This window comes from Lepidochelys olivacea (assembly GCF_965140295.1).
Source record: "Lepidochelys olivacea isolate rLepOli2 genome assembly, chromosome: 11".
NCBI lineage: Eukaryota > Metazoa > Chordata > Testudines > Cheloniidae > Lepidochelys > Lepidochelys olivacea.
The window spans coordinates 26883853-26908067 of NC_140421.1; the positions used below are offsets into that span (position 1 = coordinate 26883853).

Genomic DNA, 24215 nt, shown 5'->3' on the forward strand with positions numbered 1-24215 from the left:
GTCATCCAGCTGGGGATTAGAAACAGCAATACCATGTGACATAGTTGACCAGTCATGCACTATGAATAGCAAATAATCACTGTGAACATTTTGCAAATAACCCACAGACTGAAAATTGTTATTTTAAAGTGTCTGGTGAATAGTTTGAAGTAATGACTATATTTTCAGAAATTAGGAGAGGTTAGCAGATGATTCACAAGTAGAAAAAAAGGGACTAAATGCCTAACAAATAGTATTCAAAATCTCACCAGCTCTATCCCCAGACCACTCGTGCCACAAAAAGATTCCAGCACTGTGAAAGAAAGATGCAGATTTGTTTATATAATTGTATGCCTTCTGTATCTCTTCGATATGGACTGGTAGGCCTATTCTGTTCCAACCTACTATATTAACATAATAACTGGCTTAAATCTGGACTATTCAGCTTTAAAATATGAATCCCTGAAGTCTACCCCATTCTCTCTTATGGAGTAAAAGTTCTCTTTAGCTAGTTTAAGACCCATTTAAAGAAGAAATGAAGAAAACAAAGATGCAATCTTGGAGTGACATCTCGTAATGAGACCTCCTGAGCCTTTCCAAAGTTTCTCATTAACTTGCACCAAATGCAGATTTTAGAATTACAAAAGGATTTTCTCCCATAGCTCATAATGGTCTCTGCTTAGAATATACAACATTGTCTCATTCTTTTTGGCATGTTCCCAAAGCAGCTTCTTTTGGTAAGCTACAATCACTGGGAGGAGATATTGTAGGAAGAACAAAGTACATTTTTTCCAGAGGAAATAATGATCCTCTATGGGATTTCAAAGAAAACCTACACAATCAGCAAATAATGTTTAAGAAGCTAGGAAAACCAGAGATGTTATTTTGGAGTGTTTAATGTCTAAACTTTAAAGATGGTGAAAAGTGTTTTGAAGTGTTTTGTTCTTTGTTTTTCCTCTTATTTTATTAAATTCAAAGCCTTTCATCCCCTACACTAAATATATGGCAACATGACATCAGAGCCCAGCAAAACTGTAATGTTCACTAGCATGAACAATGACTGTAGGTCCACTACAGATGCATTTTTGTCATGCCACCGTTCCAGGTCTTCAGATTTTTTTCTCTCACATGATAATGTAGTTTAGAAAAGAGAATGTGAAAAAGAAACTTACTGTTAAAAGCAAAGGTAACTAACTTTTTGACAGAGGTTTTGGTATTCTAAATGGAAGTATAATAAAAGTATGACCCAAAAGCAGGAGAGACACAAAAGAAGAGCAGGGATTTTCTTTATAATTAAATCCCATGCACCAAAGGTGACCAAAGGGTATGTAAGCTCTGATGAATAGGAAAGTTTACACCTGTTTTAGGACCCGAACCAACATCCACAGAAGTTAGTGGGAGTTTTTACATTGATTTCAATGGACATTGGATCTAACCCTTAATAATACTTCATGTCTAGCTCCAAATCAAACAAGGGCACTATGGTTTCCTTCACTCTGGAGCTCAGAGCAGAACAAATGGTAGTAAAAAGGGGTGAAAGTATCTCAAAATTAGTGGTGGTTGTATGTATGTGTTGGAGAGGAGGGCTGTTTGTGATCTGTTTGCCCCCTTCCCAGGAGCCTACAAAGCCTCTTTGTGCTCAAACGGCATGGCTGGGGCTCTGTGGGATTTGGAAGGAATTGTGTTTGGGATAGGCAGGAGGCAGAGGCATTTACAGAACACACACTCCTCAACCAGTGACAGCTTTCCAAACAAATCCCTGTTCTAGTTTAGTGATGCTCTTTAGAGACGAGGGGAGCACACAGATTTGGCAGGGGCAGAAGGGAAAAGGGATAGAGCCAATGGCAACATGGCTTTGTCCAGAGAAAGGGAACCCATGACTCTGAGACTGGAGCCTGATTTCCCTGAGGACCTAGAGCTTTGTGGGATTGCAGGCTGCATCCCTTGTCTAGCTCATCTGCATTGCCTGATACCCCTCTCCAAGGAAGGGAGGCTGTTACTTGAAAGCCATGTCAATTTCAGACTACTACTTCTTTGGGGGCAGAGGGAGGGGAAGGAAAGGTTGGCATTAGACTCAAGACTGTGTTGCAGACTTTTCTTTGTATGTGTATTTCCATAGTACTGAATTAAGCACCCATCTCTGACTACTTGAAGAGTCATTATAATATATATATTTATAACAAATTGCCAGAGAATTTCCTCAAAAATCTCTTATTTAAGAAACCAAAGTGTCATCTATAAACACAGCAGGCGTCAGAACAAGGTATGGGCATTTTTCACCCCAATTACTTTGGTGTAAAGATTAGAGATAGGCAAAATAATGGATACCAATTACCTAACTTTGTCCAAAGACATTGTAATGGTCAAATACTTGCTATCAGTGGCAATTACTTGTTTCTGTCTGTTGCTCACGGGGGGAAAAAGCATATTTTAAGGGATGAGGCTACCTTGTGCAAATGCCGGATTAAGTCATATGACATGACGCAACCTGGATGTTTTCCAGTTGCAGGGAATATTTATCTAACTGGTGGTAATCAATGGAATGCTCAGCAACAATGCCCAGTGCATTTTTTAAGGTGGAGGAAGGAAAACATGTGTGGCTTCTTTGTTTGTTTTAATACTGGCATAAATCATTTTTTATTCTTCATATTTAGATCCCTACTTCTGTTTACTTGGGGCCTGCAACAACAATCAGAATAGCAAAGCCACTGGAGACCACACGTGTGTGTGAGAGAGCGAGCGAGCGAGAGCGCGAGCCTGGACTGGTATAGAAATTTTAGCTCCATGTGAAAGGAATGGCCTTGTTATTCACAAAGGGCAAAGCCCATAGTGTGCTATGCAAGGCATCTCAAACCATAGAAACTTTGCATATCTCACCACCTTGCATTTTGTTTAGGCCACCTAATTTGCAGAAAAAAATAGTTTCAAAATTTTTGCTCGAGAATTTTCAATTTGTATTGGTAGTTGTGCCCCTCCACCTGTACAATCAGAGTGTTGCTGTTCCTGGGACCCTTACCATACGACAGTTGTATTAACGCTGATGTCCTCGCTCAATTCCAACAAATGACATTTTGCTTTCTAAATCTACCCCACTGTAGTTTCAGCTGTTGTGAAGTGTTTCTGTACACTGTCAAACAGCTGAAGTGTCCCTTAGGTAGCTGCATGTGTGTGGTAGGTGAAATGATCTCTCTATATCCTGTACCCACCGCTCAGCGGTGTTGGGAGGCTTAATTAGTTACAGTTTGTAAAGTGCTTTGACAGTCTCTGATCAAAGGCACAACAGAAGTGCAACATATTATTATTATTACTTTGTCTGCAAACTAATTTTAATGTTGTAACACCACAACACTAGACTTAAAGAGCAAATATGGGAGGAAGGCTTCTATCACCAGGCTTAAAGCTGTCAAAAAACCCCAAACAACCCCATTAGGAACTCTCTGATCATTACAAGTGAATACAGCTCTGTGTGTTTGCATTTGCACACAGACTCTAGAGAAAGAGCTACAAGAGTAAAGAACTATCAGGTGCATTTCCAGTTTTCCACCAGACTGTAATGGAATGCCACAATGCCTCCAACTGGACCTCTCATTAGTAGTCTTATTAGTTTTCACTCTAGTAAACAAACTAATGGTGCTACTAGCAGTTAATAATAGGCAATCAGGGTTTCTTTCATGGCTGTCACTTTTCCCTCTGCTCTATGGAAGGAACCAGTGTGTGGAAAAAAATGTCGAAAACCCCTCTTTTTATCCCACTAAATCTTCTTTTAAATACTTTACTTCATGGTCAGAATGCTTTTATGGCTGTCATTGATCCAGAAATGAACTTTCTGTGAAGCATACTTCATCCTTAAGAAAGGTTCTCTGGCCTGTTTTTTTTTTCTTCTCGTAAGGCTGATATATGCCTGCAGCATGTTCTTACTGAAATGGAGGTGTCTAGTGGCAAAATCTGTCTGATGAGTAAAATGCTTTTAAGTAGTTTGCTTACATACTGCCTCTGAGTGCGTGTAGAGTACACGTTAAATCAACTCCTGTCAGTACAGAAAGTTCCACCCTGTAAAACAAGCAACATATTATTAAAACATGCCATATGCAAATGTCTTAAATAGATGTGGGATGACTAACCTCAACAAAGGAAAGTGGAATCATAGCTATGAATGTATGTAGTCTAGTGGTTAAAGCACTGTGTTCTAGTCCTGGCTCTATTATGTGACCTTGGCTATGCCACTTAATGTCCGTGTGCCTCAGTTTACCCCCTCTGTAATACTGAGATAATACTTACCTCTATAACAGTGTGTGTTGTGAGGTGTAACTAATAAATGCTTTTGAAATGCTCATTATATGATTGTTATAAGTGCACACCATTACTAGATTTTTTTTATTAGTAATATTTATATTATGAGCCTCTTAGAATCCACCAAGAGGAGCCCAATACAGACCCAGGGACGGAGAAGGTTGTAAAAGAAACTGGCAGCTGAAATCAGAGGTGAGGGTGAGAGCTGGATACTGAGGACCTCTCTGACTGTTCCCTGCTTTACCAGGCTCTGAGTGAGCACTTTTTTGAGAGAATAGGGCTGAGAAAGGGAAAAAAAACACGTGTTTTTAATGGAAAAGAGAGAAGTGGTCCCGTTCTTCCCCCACCCCTATTGTCCATATTGGTCCTTGTTAAATTTAAGTTGAAAAGGCTTTGGCTTAAAAACTTCCCCATTTTCTATTCATCAAAAGAAAAACTAAGTGACGATTTAAAAATCTTTTAAATAAGATGATGTCTAGACTGGAACTTCAGCACTGCCAAAATAGCCTCCCCTGCAGGTGGTGTATTTATATGTACATGCATTTAACACACTTACCCACAAGCCCTAATTTCAATTTTCAAATTTTCAGAAGTTCCCTAAGTGACTTAGGGCAGGCCCACCCTTAAAACGCTGCCTCGGCACAGCTGCACTAAAGCTGTACCGCTTTAATGAAGATGCTCTGTGCTGACGGGAGAGAGCTCTCCCGTTGGCGTAGTGAAACCACCTCTGTGAGAGGCGATAATTGTGTCAGCAGGAGAAGCTCTCCTGTCGACATAGCTTTGTCTACACCGGGGGGGAAGGTGGGAGGTAGGTCAGTATAACTACATCACTCCGGGTAATTCTGTAGTGTGGACCAGGGCTTACTCTCCTAAACAGTTTACTTTTTCTAAAATGAATTTTTTTGGAATTTCCTTTTCCACAGGAAATGTCAACATTTCTACATTTTGTTCTGAATTAGAAAGAAAACTTTTTCAAAATTTTGGGATTTCCCTTGGAACAGAAATTTGAGTTTTGCCCAGCTTTCCCCTGTAGTTCAAAAATCCCACACCCAAGGCCTCGGCTTCAGCTAGGGCTAGGGCCTCTTGATAGGTGTGGAGTGGCAGCAGCACTTAGCCTGCTTTGAAAATGCCGGCTGGTGGCAATGTAGGGATCATAGGGAGTTAGGCAGTATGGGGAATTAGATGGCACCTGAGCTGTGGCTTTGAAAATGTCAGTGGCACCTACATGGTGGATTTAGGTTCCTATCTACCTGTTTAGGCACCTAAAGCCCTTTACAACTGTCGATTGGTGCCTAACCTGCTTTGGCACTTTTGAAAATCCCACAAGTTTCCTAGTTGTATCTTTAGGTGCCTAAATACTTTTGTAAATTTGGCTGTAAAGACTTAGAGTGCGTTTGAAAATGTTACCCCTTATCTCTAACATAGCACAGCTCAAAGCAAGGGAAAAATTAGTCTCTCAGACTGACTTATTTGCTTTTTGTGATTTTTTTTCTTTCTGTAATTTAGTTCAGATAAATTTTCCTTGGTCTCCCAGTATGCTTCTCAGGGCAGAGACTTTTATTTTTTTGTCTCAGGCAGTGCCAAGAACACTATTTTCCAATAACATAATAAATAATAAGGGGTTTATGTGGTCATCCTTGTTCATTTTTGGATTGCTTTGAATTTCCACTATTGTTTCTTACAAGATGCTCTTGGAACTATCACATCAAGAAAATATTTAACATAACACAGAGCAAATGTAATAAATTTAAAACTAGTAATAATAAAAAAAAGGCTGAAAGTACAGCAGATCCCTCACAAGTACTGCCAATTTCCTCTTTTTCCAATATCCAGAGGGAAAACATGCCAGAGGAACAGCAGCCCATTTGAGATCTGGGGCCCTCCCAATCATCTTACCATACAGCTCCCTCCATCTTTTTTCACACTCCTTATTTTGTTCCAACTGTCACTCTACCCCTTATCCTTGGAATGGTCTCTCCTGCAGCACTGTATCTGTTCTCTTTCAAACCTTGCCTTAAAACTCCTTCTTCCTAGAATTCTCACCAGTAATTTCTCCTCACTGTATCTTCCCTGAGGTGGTGTTCTGTATCTTGCCTTGTGCATGTTTATCTATCTTAGGCCACCACTGTGAAAAGAGATCCACAAGAGTGTATCCTTATCCCTGTGTCAAGACCCATTGAAGCTGATGGAATGCTGAATAGTATAAGGGTCTGGAGATCCCTTTGCAGGATTGGGGTCTTAGAATCAAAGCATTTAGATCAGGGAAAGGGCCTGATTTTGAATTCTCACCAACGTGTAAATCAGAAAACTGTATGGTATGACATCAGTGGACTAACATGTGTAAACCTGGTAAGAGACAAGAGTATGACCCAATGTGACTTACTTACTATGTCCATAAAACACTGTGAGCTGATACTGTGCTATACCTATGGTTTTTAAGAATAATAATCTGTATCATTCTTTGACTGCATAACATGTTCTGTTGTAAGCTGTTATCTCTGCCATCTGGGACACACCAGAGTTTTATCTCTGGACGCTCAGTAGATCTTCAGCACCTTACAAGGAAGTGCTATTGCTCACGGAAAAAATCACTATCTTGCCAAAATCATGGAGAAATACCATCTGGAGTGCTCATTCAGTTTTCTGGCCCAGAATATCTGTGAAAGTGTTAATTAATTGTTGCCAAATGTTATTAGTTATGTTAATAACTCCATTTAAAGTCAATAAAAGTTTGGGGTATGCAAGGAATATGGGAGTAGATTCTATGTTTATATTATGACTATAAAGTATGACTAACACTTTCATACCCTAGAATTCATCTCCAAACAATTTACCTGGAATTTTTCATTGAAATCTTAAGATGGAGTCCCAACTAAACCTGCATAAAATTTTGACCTGTGCCAGTTTCAATCCTTTTTTCTCTGGAAGATTGATTGGAGAATTTAATAACCTTTCCAACTGATATTCTTAAATTCTCTCCTGTTATACTTACATTTTTTTAAAAAGATTTGTAAGAAAAGATTTCTTAATTTAGCACATATGGATGGAATCAGGCGTTACCTACTATTTAAAGTATATTACACGTACTTCTCTGTGTCTGATCTACAGAGGATGGGTTTACTACAGCTTCCAGCTAAAGACCTCAAGGTGAAAGACTGGCCCCCCTGAAGTCAATGGTAGTTTTGCCATTAACTTCAATGGGGTGAGGATTTCACCCCCATTCCTTTAACTCAAGTCAGAGAAGTTTATTCTCTTAGCTCTGGAGGTCCCGAGGTTCAATCCCTGGTGACAAGCCAGATGATGGTCATTACACATTCAAAGATACCTTCAAACACCTTAAATCTACCCTCACATCTCCCCCCACTCTTTGCTCCAAATCATGACTCAACTGTACAATCAGAATTTTGAGGCCCGTCCTCAACTCTGCCAAACCTGAGGTCCAAATACTCCCAAAAAGATAGTGTGTTTCAAAATCTGAATTTTGAGGCTTTAGCACCTATCTAATTGTAAGGGGCGTGTACTTTATAAGGTCTACATTGACACTTTTGTGTAGAGTTTATCTCCTTTGTCTGACTGGCAATGAATTAATCGGGGGGGGGGGGTAATTACAAATGTAACCTTTGAGTATAACCTAGTTTTGCAATAATCCAGTCATTTTTGCAGATCCCCAAAAAGCTGGTCAGACTCTCAGGCTGCAACATAAATGCCACTGACTCACAGTTGATGAATGTTTGCAGAAAACTTGGAAGGAGCAGATAGTTTCACTTAATTAGACAACCAAATTAGAGTGGATGTTGGAAGACAGAGAACTGTTTAAAAAAAAAAAGTATTGAATACTCTAGCTACTATATCTGTGATCTGGGTACAGTGAAAAGATTAGCCTTTGGACTAAAATGTGCTTTTACTACATTTTATTCAACATTTCAATGTGTGCTAGACACAGCAAACCTCAACATGACATAAAGGAAAAGAATCCCATTGACAGCTGGTGTTCTTGGGGGATTCTGAGAATGAGACGCAGCTGTGGTAAGAGCCAAGAGATATACACAACTAACGATCTATATAAACCATACCCAGCCAAAGAAATCTCTATCAAGCATTCTTAAAGCTACAATACCCACCTGCTGAAGTGAAAAAACAGATTGACAGAGCCAGAAGAGTACTCAGAAGTCACCTACTACAGGACAGGCCCAACAAAGAAAATAACAGAACACCACTAGCTGTCACCTTCAGCCCCCAACTAAAACCTCTCCAGCGCATCATCAAAGATTTAAAACCTATCCTGAAAAATGATCCCTCACTCTCACAGATCTTGGGAGACAGACCAGTCCTCGCTTACAGACAGCCCCGCAACCTGAAGCAAATACTCTCCAGCAACCACACAACAAAAACACTAACCCAGGAACCTGTTCTTGCAACAAAGTCCGATGCCAACTCTGTCCACATATTTATTCAAGTGACACCATTATAGGACCTAATCACATTAGCCACGCCATCAGGGGCTAGTTCACCTGCACATCTAGCACTGTATTATATGCCATCATGTGCCAGCAATACCCCTCTGCCATGTACATTGGCCAAACTGGACAGTCTCTACGCAAAAGAATAAATGGACACAAATCTGACATCAGGAACCATAACATTCAAAAACCGGTAGGAGAACACTTCAACCTCTCTGTCCACTCAGTAAAAGATTTAAGGGTGGCAATTTTGCAACAGAAAAGCTTCAAAAACAGACTCCAATGAGAAACTGCTGAGCTTCAATTAATATTCAAACTAGATACCATTAACTTGGGTTTGAATAGAGACTGGGAGTGGCTGGGTCATTACACATATTGAATCTATTTCCTTAAGTTAAGTATCCTCATACCTTCTTGTCAACTGTCTAAATGGGCCATCTTGATTATCACTACAAAAGTTTTTTTCTCCTGCTGATAATAGCTCATCTTAACTAATTAACCTCTCACAGTTTGTATGGTAACTTCCAACTTATCGGTATGGGTGTGTGTGTGTGTATATATATATCTATATATATATCGTCTTACTATATGTTCCATTCAATGCATCCGATGAAGTGGGCTGTAGCCCACGAAAGCTTATGCTCTAATAAATTTGTTTTTCTCTAAGGTACCACAAATACTCCTGTTCTTTTCACAACTAGAAAGTGAATATTTATGAGCAAGAAGGAAGTAAGGATGAGGTAGGTAGCAAATGAGATGAACAAAATGCTTTGAAGTTGAGCATTGAAATAATGGGCAGTGCTGGAAAGGACTTTGAATGGTAGCATGTATTGCACAGAAGCAAATAGAAAATGTCTGTGAAGCCATTTTAAGAACTTCAGATGAAGTTTCTGTTTTTATATAGAGTTCAGTGGGGAACAATTTTTTGGATCATAAAAACAGATTCAAACCTTTGGTTCTTTTACTGTGTGATATTTTAGAATTATTAGCAACACCTTCTTCAGCTGCTGTTTGTTCCTTACAGCCACGCATCATTGCTCCTGTACCCCCAGGGCAGAATCTAGCCCCCTGGGACTTTTGGTTAACTATTTCCTTTCCTTCTCAAGGGAGTATCTTCTAATCTTTTTTTCACTTCTCTAGTGACATCTAAATGGGACTTTTTCAAAATTTCAGTTTTCTAATGCACATACAAATAGCCACTGTTCTTAACCTTTCACTTACATGAACTTTAAAACATAACGATGATGATAATTAATAAGCAAATGTACTAGTGATTCAAGGAACTTTTTAAGACAAAAGGAATAGTAAATATTGTCTGGGCTTTTACTTTCCTTATTTGACTTCACCATCTGTTGTAGTTATCTATTATTATTGGTTAGTAATTTCCCTTCAATTTCCCTTTATCATTGTCATAAAAATAAAGGGAAGGTTAACCACCTTTAAATCCCTCCTGGCCAGAGGAAAAACCCTTTCACCTGTAAAGGGTTAAAAAGCTAAGATAACCTCGCTGGCACCTGACCAAAATGACCAATGAGGAGACAAGCTGGAAGGGGGAAAAAACAAAGGGTTCTCTTTGTCTGTGTTGCTTTTGCTGGGACCAGAGCAGGAATACAGGTCAGAACTCCTGTAAAGGATTAATAAGCAATCTAGTTAGATATGCGTTAGATTCTGGTTTATTTAAATGGCTGATAAAATACGTTGTGCTGAATGGGATGTATATTCCTATTTTTGTGTCATTTTGTAACTTAGAAATCCCCCTAGAGGGATTCTCTGTTTTGAATCTGATTACCCTATAAGGTATTTACCATCCTGATTTTACAGAGGTGATTCTTTTACTATTTCTTCAATTAAAATTGTTCTTTTAAGAACCTGATTGCTTTTCTTTGTTCTTAAAATCCAAGGGTTTAGGTCTGTGTTCACCTATGCAAATTGGTGAGGATTTTTATCAAGCCTTCCCAAGGAAAGGGGGTGTAGGGCTTGGGGGGATTTTGAGGGGAAAGACGTTTCCAAGTGGGCTCTTTCCCGGTTATATTAGTTAGATGCTTGGAGGTGGCAGCAATAAAGTCCAGGGACAAAAGGTAAAATAGTTGGGGAAGTTTTAACCTAAGCTGGTAAAAATAAGCTTAGGGGGTTTTTCATTCAGGTCCCCACATCTGTACCCTAGAGTTCAAAGTGGGGAAGGAACCTTGACGATCATTATAAAACTTTAACTCTGAAGGAGATAGAAAGTATATACAGCATTTGCCTGGAGTATTCAATATAATAGCCTTGAATAGTTATTGAATCAATAATACATTTTTTGTTATAATGTATTATTATTTATTTGTTAAGTCCCAAAATTGTGGCTGGCACATAACAATTACTGCTTTACAATTTTACAGTTATTTCAACTGTAATTTAATATATAATACTGCCAGATTAAATTTGGAACAATTTCATACTGTATTACAAAACCCCACATATACTGAAGGCTCCCTGCTAAGTTTACCAGAAAGAAACAAACCAACAGGAGTGATGTGGGTATAGACTGATCCCATAAAATTTCTTTCAGTCATACATTTGTACCGCAGTATGCCTCTTAACAATGCCTAAAGTTCTCCTAGCCTCTGTGTGGCTCGTGGCTTTTATGATTTCAGTGGAATTTCATCTAGGGTGACTAGATAGCAAGTGTGAAAAATTGGGACGGGATGGGGGGTAATAGGAGCCCATATTAAAAAAAAGCCCCAAGTATTGGGATTATCCCTATAAAATCGAAACATCTGGTCACCCTAATTCCATCCCTGAAGATGTCCACTGGATGTTCTTTGGTTAGCTGTACTCAAAATCTATTCAAGCACTCAGGTGTCTTCATTAACTCTAACTAAGACGTTATTTTTCTTTTTACCCATTTGTTCTTGGTGGCAAGGAGGGCTGCTATATCTGAGTTATTCAGATGGGATTATTTTAATTATTGCTTTGTTCTGTACAGTGGCCTAGATGGTTTTGCAATGGTCATTCAATGAAATATGGAAATCAAATTAACAGTGTCATAGGGTGAAATCCTGGTCCCATGGAAGTCAATAGGAGTTTTACTACTAAATTCAACGGGGCCAGGATTTCACCCATAGCTCTTAGTGATGGAAAGGAACTATTTGATCACTAAATCTATTTCCTCTGCAAGGCAGGATACAGTACCCTAAAGGGGAAAGAATTGTTCGGGGCTATTTCAAAACCCTTTTATTTTTCAACAACTAGAATACATTGAAATGTAAGAAGCTATAAATATTTTTGGGACAAATTATGACATGGATAAAAGGGTTTCAGTTCAATTTAAAAAACCAGGATAACAGTCAGTAGAAATGTACATTAGCATCACTTACAATATTGTGTATTGCTTACTACATAATATTTTTTTTGCAAACTAGAAACTTAGATTTATTCATTTATATTATCAAAACACCTAGGAATCCAGTCAAGGAGCAGGGCCTCATTGTACTAAGCGCTGTACAGACAAGTAACAAACAAGTAACTTAAAAAGTTTCAGTAATTCCTATGCATGTGAGAAAACTCCATGGTTACATCAATGGGTCTATTAAAGTGAAGACCAAAAGCATAGAATCAGATTAATTCGATGACTATTAGCCAAGATGGTCAGGGCCTCAGCCCCAAGCTCAAGGTGTCTATAAACTTCCAACTGCTAGATGTTCAGACTGGATGACGGGATGGATTACTTGAAATTGCCCTGTTTTGTTCATTCCCTCTGAAGCATTTCGCACTGACCACTGTCAGAAGACAGGCTACTGAGGTAGATGGACCATTGGTTTGACCCAGTATGGCCATTTTTATGTTCATGTAAATAAGATTTATTCACATGAATGGGGGTGGCAGGATTTGTAAGCCAGAGAACTAAAATATCTTTGACAATCTCATACAAATATTTAAGGTAGCTTGTATTCCACTGATTATATTTAGGCTTGGAAGTAATTGATTTTTATCAGTAAATGTTGGTAAAAATCAATTGAACTGTACACACACAAACAATGAAAAAATATTTCCATTGGTTGAAGTTTACAGATAGGCACTGTAAGAAAAATACTTCTTGAAAACTTTTTAGCATTTGATTTAAGGATATTTACTTTGGATATTTTGAGATGTGATGCTGACAAATTCTATTTTAACAGTTATAAGTCTTTAACTTTTTGAATCTCAACATCTACTGTTTTAAAATAACTGTTTGCTCGCCCATTATCTGACCATCCCCAATTTCCCACAATTGTGAAAATTTAAACTGATAATTAAAAATGCTTAAAACTCATAATTTTGTGCAACTGTGAAATTTAAATAGATAAAAATAAAAAAGTTTAAAAATAAACATTAATATTATCCATCAAAATATTTAAAAAAATAAAAATTGAATTCTGCCAAGCCAAATTATATTTGTAAGATCATTCAAAAAAAAAAAGAAAGAAAGAAAGAAAGACAGAAACAGGCTGATTATGATAACTCTAACATTGGTGTGCAGCAATAGCTCCATTGAAATCAATGGACCTCAACAAATGTAAAACCAGTGTAAGTTCAGAATCAGAGCCAGATTTTATAACTTCCCACATCAGAAAGAAAATTCCTGTGCTTATTAACTATAACCATGAGCCAATGCAGATTTAATACTAATGCTTTTTTGATGAATTGTTTCGTATTCTGTTGTGAATACTTTCCGCATGACTACATAATGTAATAAAATAAAATCTGTCGTTAAATTCTACAGATATGAACAAAGCACAGAACTGTGTTTTCTAGTCTTAAGTATTCAGTATTTTATCTTGTAACATTCGCAAGACCAGGACGCCGCTTTGCTAGCGCAGAACCATTTAACTCTGATGGAGTGTAGTGTGACACTTAGGGAGTCATGTTTAGGTCTGTTGAGGAGTGGGTTTAGTATAGTATAGTGAGATGGACATAACTATGTTCCTACAACAATAACAACACTCACTTGACATCGACAAGAGGTGCAAACCCAGGGTCTCATGCAGGACTCCTTACTCAGGCAAGATTCCAACTAAAGTCTCCATATGTCTCCAATATAGAAAGATAGCATGGTTTATACTAAGATAGATACTCTGTTGATGAGAAAGCAGTTAAGAATCATTTGGATATTGACCCCATTTAGATATGACATCAGAGTTTTCATCAGATAAAACCAGAGGGATGAGACAATCACTTAGCAGTAGATATTTACAATATACATTTTAGTTATTCTAGTTACAGCTACAAAATTAGTTACAATATTATATGGTAAAGTGTGGGGGTGAATGGGAGAAGGGGCATTGTATCCATGTTGATTCAAGTGCAGTGGCTGGAAATTCTAACATAAATGTGCGGAGGCCCATTAGCTCCTGCTGTAGCCCATTCACTAGTGTAATTGCCTGAAAGGCTGTATTTTAGGCTCAAACCTTTACATAGTTCCTTAGTAAACAAGGTGTTTACCTAGGCTTTGAACTTGTGACTTTCACACATCATGAATTAAAAACATTAAATATCAAAACCAGGAATATAACATCCTAAGTGTTAAAACTCAAAAAGAGTTGGTTTGTGGCTAAGATTCATTTTGCAGTCCAAAATTTGTTTATTGAACTAACTTAGTTTTTCATTTAGATTCCTCTTGGACATTTAAAATATTTTTCATGCGCATGACATTCTAAGGGTAAAATGGGAATTTCATGTACAGAAAAAGAGAAGGATATGCGAGATGGACCTGCAGTGTGGATCAGAGAGGAGGATTTTTCCCTAAAGGATGATTTCTAAAGTTACAGTAGAAAGTTTAGAAAACAAAATCCTTATTTTTTAAAAATGAATAATGAGTTTCAAAGAAAATAATTTTAGCAATTGTTAGTACAGATGGCCACAAACTGGAATTCCCATTCTGCAGAAAATTCCAAAAACTACCCATCCTCCTCCCAGTCCCTGAAATTTTGAAATTTCTGGCAGAATGGAAATTCTTAAAGATAGTTTAGGAAAAGTCAAAACATAATTTTGTTATGATCTTTTTCTAAATTATGCTGAGGCTCCCTGAGCTGCCCAAAGTCCCAGCAGCCAAACAGGAAGGAACTGGACTGCTCAGAGAGATTAGGAGACGGTGCTCCTGGGCTGCGGAGAAGCCCTAGGAGACCCAGCTTTGGGACAGTGAATGAGCCCACAGCCTGGAAACCCTGTGAGCCTTCTCCCTGGTGCAGTCTGCCAGAGCTGGGGAGTCTGGTAACTCCAGCTCTGAGACAGTTTACCCATTGGCTGCCCTGGAGCTGGGGAGCCTGGAAGCTTGAGCTCCCCACCAGACCACCAGGAAGGCTATTGAGTGGGGAGGGGAAAAGAGACAGAGCTGGGAATGATTTTCTGATGGAAAATTGAAAATTTTCAGGCAAACCCACAGACCCATTTTGATTACATAAAAAGTGAATTTTCCTCAGAAAATTATTCTGATAAAAAATTCCCACTTCTTCTAGTAATTAGTTATTAATATTCTTCTTAACATCCAGTCTTATTAGCAATTATTTATTTCAGATTGTAGCTTTTACATACTGTAATGAAGGGGATGTACTCAATCATGTTTGCTTTAAGCTGCCTTTTTCCTATTTCTTGATTTTCATATGATATAGGTGTCATTTTAATTGTTGGTTGAGCTTACAAGGCCTAACAGTACACTGATTGTCTATCTCTTTCCTGATAGCTTTTGAATGCCACATCCATTCTATTCCAAAATTTCAGGGAATGTTTCAGAAAGAGGAAATGGAAGATACCCATCTCAACTCTGCTGAGACTCCCAATACAGGTAAAAAAGATGTTGAACCCTGAATGACTTACATCCCTGACAGAAAGAAAAGAAATAAGGGCAGTGGAGGGGAAGGGAAAAATGTGGGAGGTACATAGAGACCCTGACAGAAAATGGGGACCCTGATATAGGGAGAAAGGGGAATAAGGGCATGAGAGGAAGAGAAAAATAGGGGCATGGGGGAAAGGTGGAATGGGGGCACATAGATACCCTAGAATGGGAGGGGAAATGGGGGACAATGGTATATGGAGGCATTACATGGCAGATAAACAGAACCCTTAGCACTGGGCATGGAGTGTAGGGGGAACACACAGAGCCCCTGATGCAGAGAAAAGGGAGGATGGTGGGCATGGATAGAAGGGAAATGAGGGGGCACAGAGATCCTGGCATGGGTAGGAAAGGGAAATGGTGACACACACGGCCCTACATGGTAACCCACATCACTCACCTGTAATGCCAGCCCTACTGCCTCTGAAAAAGTGACAACCCCTCCCTCCATACCATGCGACCCTCACCAGCCCAACCAGCAGCTGCCCTCTAGCCACCCAGCTCTGAAGGCAGCAGTACAGAAGGGTGGTAAAACCGTGATCCCCCTACAATAGCCTTGTGAACCCCTGATCACGACCCCCTTTTGGGTCAGGAACCCCATGGTTACAACACCATGAAATTTCAGATTTAAGTATCTGAAACCATGAAATTAACGATTTAAAAAATCCTATGACGGTGAAATTGACCAAAATGGACCTTGAATTTGGTAGGACCCTATTTATAGCTCTGATTTCCCCAAGGGCCCTCTAGAAATATTTGTGATTAAGGCCATTTCCCCACATCTTCTAGTTCAGCCAATAATCTCTGCCTCTGAGACAGGATAATGAGTTGAGTTCTCCATGGTTTTGCATTTGTGTTGCATCACATACATGTTTTCCCCATGATACAAGGAAAAAGGGGCCTGGGATGAGAATGCAGATGTTGATATTTTTGTATTTGGGATACACTAGCATCTAGTTTTTAAATGAACTACAAAAGAAAAGCATTTAGATAAAATTCTATGCTCAGTTAAGAAAGATTCTAATCCCTGTGTTGATTTCCAAAGAACACACCGTATAAAAGCCTTCAGTAGATGTGTTTGTTACTGGAAAGAAAACAAAATGTATTTCTGTGAAAGCACCTCCTGCTGGACTGGAGAAATGAATTTACTCTGTTTTAACCTTGAGCTTCTCCATGCTGAAACTGACAAATTCGAGCCCAAAGAGTTAGGAGAGAGACCCTTTTAAATGAGGAACTGGATGAACAAGGGACATAATATTCCATGAGATGTACTAATCTGTAAGATCTCCTAAATTTGAAGGACATGCTTCATAATTAACACATTGTGAATAGTAAAGCAGAAAATATGGAGTGCATATAAAAATAATTATTTTGTGTATTACAGTAAAATGGTCAGAGCATCTTATTTTTCAAAGACTCCTTGTTTCCAAGGGCAAGGGTCAGTTAAAATGAAGCAGTTTTAGAGAAGCAAACACCTCATTTATATTTTTCAAACTTAACACAGTAATATTTTGAGCAACAAATGTATATATTAACAGTCACATTTTAAAGTGATAAAACAAAACCCTGTCCACCCTTAGGTCTGAATACAAAGCTGCATTCTATAATTGACTATGCCTTGTATTTTGTCAGAAAAAAGAGCACACAGTAATTTTTATCTCAGCTAAAATATTTCACATATGTAAAAAGGCAAATTATATAAAAAACATAGGATGTGAAGTCTCTTTCAACTGCTTTGTTAAAAGTGTCAGTGAAACACTGGAACAAGAAGGAATTAGGATTAATTTTGGTACAAACCCACATAAGGGACATCTGAATTAGAGGACTGGGAGCAAGTTAGTCTTAATTGTTTTATTTAACTCGATCATTAAAACGCTGCCCCTTTCCTAACATGGCATAATTATCCCTTCTTTATATGGCTCAGCTGTTTTTCTTTTCTCTAACTTACCTTTGTACATGTGATTTTTTTTTTAATCTGGTATAATTTCCCCCATTGTTTTTGCAGTTAGATTAGATGTAAAAGATAATTTAGAATAACATCGATGGGGGGGGGGGGAGTAATAGATATTTTAGGAGAGGTACCAACCTAACAGGATTTAAACCACAATATTTCTGAAAAACTGTCAGACTCTTTAGCCGCCAGACTACAACGTATTTGATTAGCACCATGAGGACTGAAATGGGTCCCAGAAAACTTCCAATATAATAAATGTTTCCTGGAAGGGCTATAAAGTTAAGGGAGAGATATGTGTCCTTTAGTTCATACCACAATCACAGGAGAACCAGCTTTAATTGAAAGGGGGAAGTGAGAAGAAAAGGAAAACGGTGAACAAGATCCCCCCCACCCCCTTTAGCTGCCTAATCCTGCAAATGGTCTCGGGGTCGGTGGTTTCGTTTCAGAGAAAGCCCAGGTCAGTCTTTCCCCAGCTTGCAATGTTCAGTCGCTTCCCTTGGCAAGGAGAGCCCTTCCCCTTTCTCTAAAAGAAAAGGAGTACTTGTGGTTGCTGTGGCTTGCATGATACTCCGCATACGACCGGTTATCTAGGTCCGCAGCCGGCCGGGAGACCTTTGTGGGGCTCATTGTCCCAGGCTCCCCCTCCACCGAGGTGCAGAGCGGACAGCAATGGCCGGCAGCGCTCTCCGCTCACTGCAGTAGGGGGCAGACCGCGCCGCTTGTGTGCACACGGCGCTGCCGGTTCCCTCTGAGTGTAGCCCGCGTCCTCGGCTGTTAACACCGGAGTGCTCTGGGAGCGAGCCGGGCTCTGTCAAGCCACCGCTGCCCCCGGGCTCGCCTCACGGCTCTCAGGTAAGGGCGAAGCGGGGGTGAAGGTGGCTGGCAGGGGGAATGGAGCGGGCGTGAGAAGACAGCGCAGAAGCTGATGAAACAGGAGGTGTGGGAGGTGTGAGAGGAGACAATGGGTGAAAAAACTCGGCTGCAGCAAGCACGGTGGGGCAGCGGGTGGAAGGGGGCGCCGCTGGCTGGCTGGGCGTGGGGGACAGGTGGGGAACGGGGGCCCCGGTCCCAGGGGATCAGAGAGAACTGTGGTTCCTGGGGGCATCGGGGCACAGCTAGCGGGGGCTGGGGGGAGTCTGCCAACTTGCCGCGGTGGGTTTGTTGGGCAGGGGCAGGCGGAGGGCTCCGGACACTTGGTGCAGGCTGGGGTGGGAAGATCTGGTCCAGGGCACTTGACAGGTGACCCGGTAAAGGTTTTTGGCAGTGAGGGGCTTGATGACACTTTTTGTTGCCCTGGTGGGCGTGGGAGGGTCTTTGGCAGCTTGAGGGGAAAGTTCAGAGCTCCTCTCCCCTGGGATGTGAGAGCGCTTGGGCAGCTGGGGTAGGGAGGTTCTGGGAAGGTTTTTTCAGCTGCGAATTAGGGTTGCCTCCCGTTGCGGGGCCTGGGAGGGTTTTGGTACCCGGCGTTCAGGGATGAGTGTCAGAGGGGCGGGAGGACAGGGTGTTGCTGGTTGGATTTTCCTTGCCTCTTAGAGAAGGGAAAACTCAGGCCCCACCAGAGTCGCGGAAAGTGGGTTTCCCAAACGACTGACGGTCGTTTGAGGGGAATCGCAGTTTCAAGAGCGGTCCTACCCCAGGAACACAGCCAGCTCCTGGAGCTGAGCCGGATAGCCTTGGCACCAGGTAGGTCCCTCCAAAACGACTGGTTCCCTGCAAGATTTACTGTCTCTCCGAGCCCCTCCTGCCTGCATAGGCAAATGACAGGCTGCTAGGCTGGCCGAGCGACTCTATTTCACAGCTGATCCGGCAGCCACGCTAATTGACTAGCCAATTAAAAAGCACACTTTCAACGTAGCCTTGGCTCCGGCCTTCTGATTGGCTGAAGGTGCGGAGAGGCTGGGCCCCTGGCCGGCCGAGCGTTCCGGAGCAGGACTGTGGCGTTGCGCGCTGTCTGGGTAGCTGCGTTGTGCATTCTTGGGATGGGGCGGCTGGCTGGAGGGTGGAGTTGGTGCATTGCTTTGGTGAGTAAAGCTTCTTCCCAGTATTTAACTGAGCACAAAGGAAAGGAAGTTCAAGTGCAGAGGATGGTGCACATGCAGCAGTCTCAGAGGGCCCTGGGGGCATGTTGCGTCCCAGATAGTTTCCAAAGCAGCAACAAATAAAAGGCTTGAGTAATTTATTATCATTTTCAAGTTTATCTCAGGAGCTGTATTTTCCCTCGTGTCTGCTTTTCACACCACACTTCAGTAGTGTCATTGTCGTTTAATAGCCCAAGGGATGGGAAATAGACGCTTAACGGGTTGGAAATGTACATTTTTTTCTTCTCTTGGGAACTTCAGTGTCTCTAATAGTTGCTAAAATACAAATTAGTTTAGCTTATGAACTTCAGAGCCAAAGAAAATAAGTTAATTCCGGCCGAGTAGGGATTGCGCTGCAACGTTGTCAGTTGTTTTAGAGGTGTGTGCGGGGGGGAGGTTTGGTATTTTTGCTGCTAGCAGAAAACATACTGCAGCCAAATGCGTTGTTAATCAACTACAGAAACTATGTTTAAATGTGAATTTACGAAGATCATTACAAAGATGAGAGTAAAAATCCTTCCTATCTTTAATTCATGTTGCTGTGCAAATTGAACGAAACAAAGTGAAATCACCTGAATTGATTATCAATCACTTTGTGCTTTGTAAATAGAGATTATAGTGAGCATTTGGTAGAGAAAACTATAATGATGAAAAAAACAGTTTCAGTTGTAACCTTTTTTCACAGGGTCAACTCTCTAGAAAGCTTATCTTTTTGACTCAAATTGTTCATATTAGTCTCTGGTCAAAGATGGTTTGTTTGTTTAAATTTGAATAAAGCTTTTCAGGCCTTGATTCTTTCCCTCCCCCGCCCCCGAAATGAAAACATACACATAGATATCAAATAACTGGCAAAAAGTGCAGGTTGTATAAAATCCATACATTTCTCCACCTCCTTTAAAAAAATAAGCATCATCTTTTGTTCCACACAGCTAACTTAAAAATAGCTAAACTTTGAAATTTTGAATGTAATTGATCCTTAGTGAAGAGTATCTCCACAACAAATTTGAAAAAAAATGGGTTGGCTATTGATAAAGTTTGAATGATTGAAAACTAAGTATTGTACATGTGTAATGTAACATTTCACTTAGTCTGAAGGTGAAATCCTGGCTCTGTTGATGTCTATAGAACTTTTACCATTGACTTCAGTGGAATCAGGATTTCTCCCTCATGAGTGTTTTCACTTCAGAAGAGATGCAGTGTGTGTGTGTTCTTTCAGAAATCTGCATTTATCAATATATGTCATAGAGATATAAACTTATGCTTGTTTAAAGACTTGAGAATTAGGCACCTAGGTGCTTTTGAAAATCCCTCTATGTGCCTGTTTGCATCTTTATGTTCCCCAAAGTCTTTAAATATCTGTCCCTTTGAGGGCCTGTGTTACCTTAAGGTAGCAAAGAGGCATCTTTTCTTTTTTCTAAAAAATAAACACATGGAAATTAAATGCAGAAAACTTCATTAATCCAACATTATGATTGCACAGTTAAAAAAAATTGGAAATGAGTACACTCAAGGAACCTTAACTGTTTGTTTCCTGACTTTCCCTAATATATTTATTGTACATTGCATTAATTCAAGAAGTTATTTGTATTTAATATATTCCAGGTATGCTTTCTAATGTAAATACAATTTTTAAACATCTCCATTATATTTATTTAGTACTATGTAATTAAACAGTTTTCTAGTTGAAATAATAATTTACTCCATATCCCTGTTACACTAGAAATATGTAATTACATATCTTTTAAAATAAATTAAATTTACTGTATAGTACTAATGAAGTCTTGTAGAATTTGTGTCAGGACCTATTTAGAAATGTCTTAGAAGTAATTAATCTGATGGGGTCCTATTCAATAAAGAATACTATGATTTTGGAAACTTGCATTAGGTTATGGAATCCCTTCAAAGTATGATGATGTGGATGAATTCTTGCAGCTTTGTTGGCAGTGTTTACTTTATTGAATGTGTGAGCTTTAGCCCGTAATGGTCCCTCTGATCTATTATGATCTGTACAGTCATTGTGGATACAGTTGAGTGAATATATTACAATGATTTTTTCGGTCTTAATGGGTGTGTTGTGCCAAGACTTATTTAGCAACTCATTCATCCAATATATTAGATAGACTATGAATCAGATTCTTGCAGGTGCATACTTGTGGAGCATGGAAAGATCTCTAAAAATGCTCACAGTGCTTTCCATTTGATTTAATGAACATTAACTTATTTATAAAACAAGACATCTTAACACCTGATTTTGCTTCCATTTAAATCAATGGCAGTTTTGCCACTGCCGTTAAAGAGAGCAAGAATTAGCTCTTAGTGATTTGGGACCTGATGTACAAAATTAAACATATGTAATTATGCTCAAAAAATGCATGCCTAATTTGTCTATGCATTTACTGCAATTAAGTGTGCAGATTGGTAATTGAATGTGTAACTGGACATTTCCACATTCAACTGACACTTTATTATTGAATTCACATACACAATTACATTGTGCATGTGTATTAGGCAGGTAACTGTGCATGTAATTGTGTGTCTAATTATGAAAATCAAGTCCTTTACGTTTTATTTTCAAAATAGCAAAAGGAATGGATTTATGGCCTTCAAATTGTCATATTGAAATGGAGGCCTTTCTGGAATTACAGCACTGCTGAAAAAATATTCTGAACCTATATATTTTTGATTGATGGCTTTTTTTACTTAAAAATAGCCAAATAATTTTTAGTGCTTGAATATATATAAAATTAAATTCCTTTCTGAGATGAGATTTTGTATTCTAAACTGAAGGCAGTTTAAATTTTATTTTTACTGCTAAATTATATTTTCTCTGAAACAGAAATAGTTTAGAACAGAAAATTGACCGTCTCAATTATAATAATGTAAATATTGCTACTATAATGAATGACATATAGAACAAAAATAAATTCAACAGCTTGCCTTTATAATTAACAAAATACTCTGTAATGCATTAATTTTACTTCTTTTCATGTGTCTTTTTCTAGATAGCAAATGCTTAATAAAGTATATTGACAATTTTGCAACCCTTATACATTCAAGTAGTCTGTCAATGGGACTACTTATAAGAATATAAGTTTTCAGGAATAGGACCTATATGCCAACATCACTATATATATGTTAACATCACAGTATCTTAGGCCCCAGTCTTGCAAAGAGATTATATGACCAAATTTTTATGCACACATGGATCTCTCTGCATGATCAAGGTCTTAGTCTGATTTTTATTCTCTACAGAGCGAACGCACCCAGTAGGCAGGGTTGGTTCCAACCTTTGTATACTTACAAAAATCATGATAATACAACTCCATATCACTTTCTCCTGTTGAAATTAATGGCAAATTTTAATATGAACATCATGAGGGTCTCATAAGTTATCACTACAGTTTCTTCACAACTGTATTTCATTCTTAATTTTTCAATTTTATTGATGTAGAAATTACATTGGGCACCTAGATCCTACTGGTTGGATTGCATTAGAAATAAATATGGATGGGCACATATATATAATAAGGCCTGCTTCACAACTATGTTACTCCAGTTTTACATCAGTGTAACTCCATTGATTTTAGGCCTCTAAAATACATTGATTTTTCATCATTTCTAGCATAGAAATTTAATGTTATTTATCCTTGTCCAAGACCTAAAAAGCATGTTTAAGACAGAACAACTGGAATGTTCATGCAGATATTCCTGCCTATCAATTGGTACACATCACTCATTAGCATTTTAAAAAACACAGGGGAGTGAGCTGATTAGAAATCATTTGTCCATGTAATATTTCTTGTCAATAGTGTTTGTAAGTTATGTGTAAGTCCATGAAATATATCGTTAACAAGTACCTAATAATCTGACACTACTACTGTGGATTGAAAGAAGTATGGCATAAGTGTTTATGTCTGTGGGTTAAGATTTATTCATTAATAAACAGGAACAACATATCTCAGATAAAATGGTGTACTCAAACATCCTGAAACAATTTCCAAACACACTTGTCATCCAATCAAACCCTAAGTGGGGTTTTATGAGGCAGAAATCATGGCTGAATTTGGCCCCTTGATTTCTGTTTTTTTTTTTTTTTTTAAACGTGTATTTACACAGAGTGCATGAGGGTTGCTCTCCCCTTTTGCTCTGTTAAAGCAGAGGACATGTTCTTATATGAAATGTGTGAAACTTTAGTTATCAATTAAGATGATCAATCAGTATTATTAACTAATGTTCATATGATGGCTCTTGACTCTGATATTCTGCTCCTTCTATGTGTGCAGCGTTCTACATTGATATCAAAGAACATTCCATGCAGTCAGGGAGAGTAGAAAGTTGGAGCTGAAATCAGCCACCTTGATCTGAGAGCAGAATTTTGCCATAAAAATAGATATCTTTCAATTTTATTTGCTGGCAATAGTACAAGTGAATTGGAATGGGCAAGAAAGATATTCTGTACTGAGCCTAACTTTATTTAATTTTCTTCAAGTTCAGAAGCATCATCAACAACAAAATGAAAACTGGTTTGATCAAACAGTGAATTAAGAATAAGTTTAATGCATGAAAAATAATCATCACACTTGATAAAATATAATCCAATTCTA

At 39.0% G+C, this 24215-nt stretch overlaps 1 protein-coding gene across 1 annotated transcript in view; it reads left to right on the forward strand.

Annotated features, from left to right (window-relative positions):
- The first annotated feature begins 19461 nt into the window (after nucleotides 1-19461).
- Nucleotides 19462-24215, forward strand: part of LYPD6 (LY6/PLAUR domain containing 6) — a 65600-nt gene continuing 60846 nt past the window's right edge. Inside the window, exon 1 of the mRNA XM_084643706.1 lies at nucleotides 19462-19554. The gene's annotated coding sequence lies outside the window, so the exon portion shown is untranslated. The remainder of the gene's footprint in view (nucleotides 19555-24215) is intronic.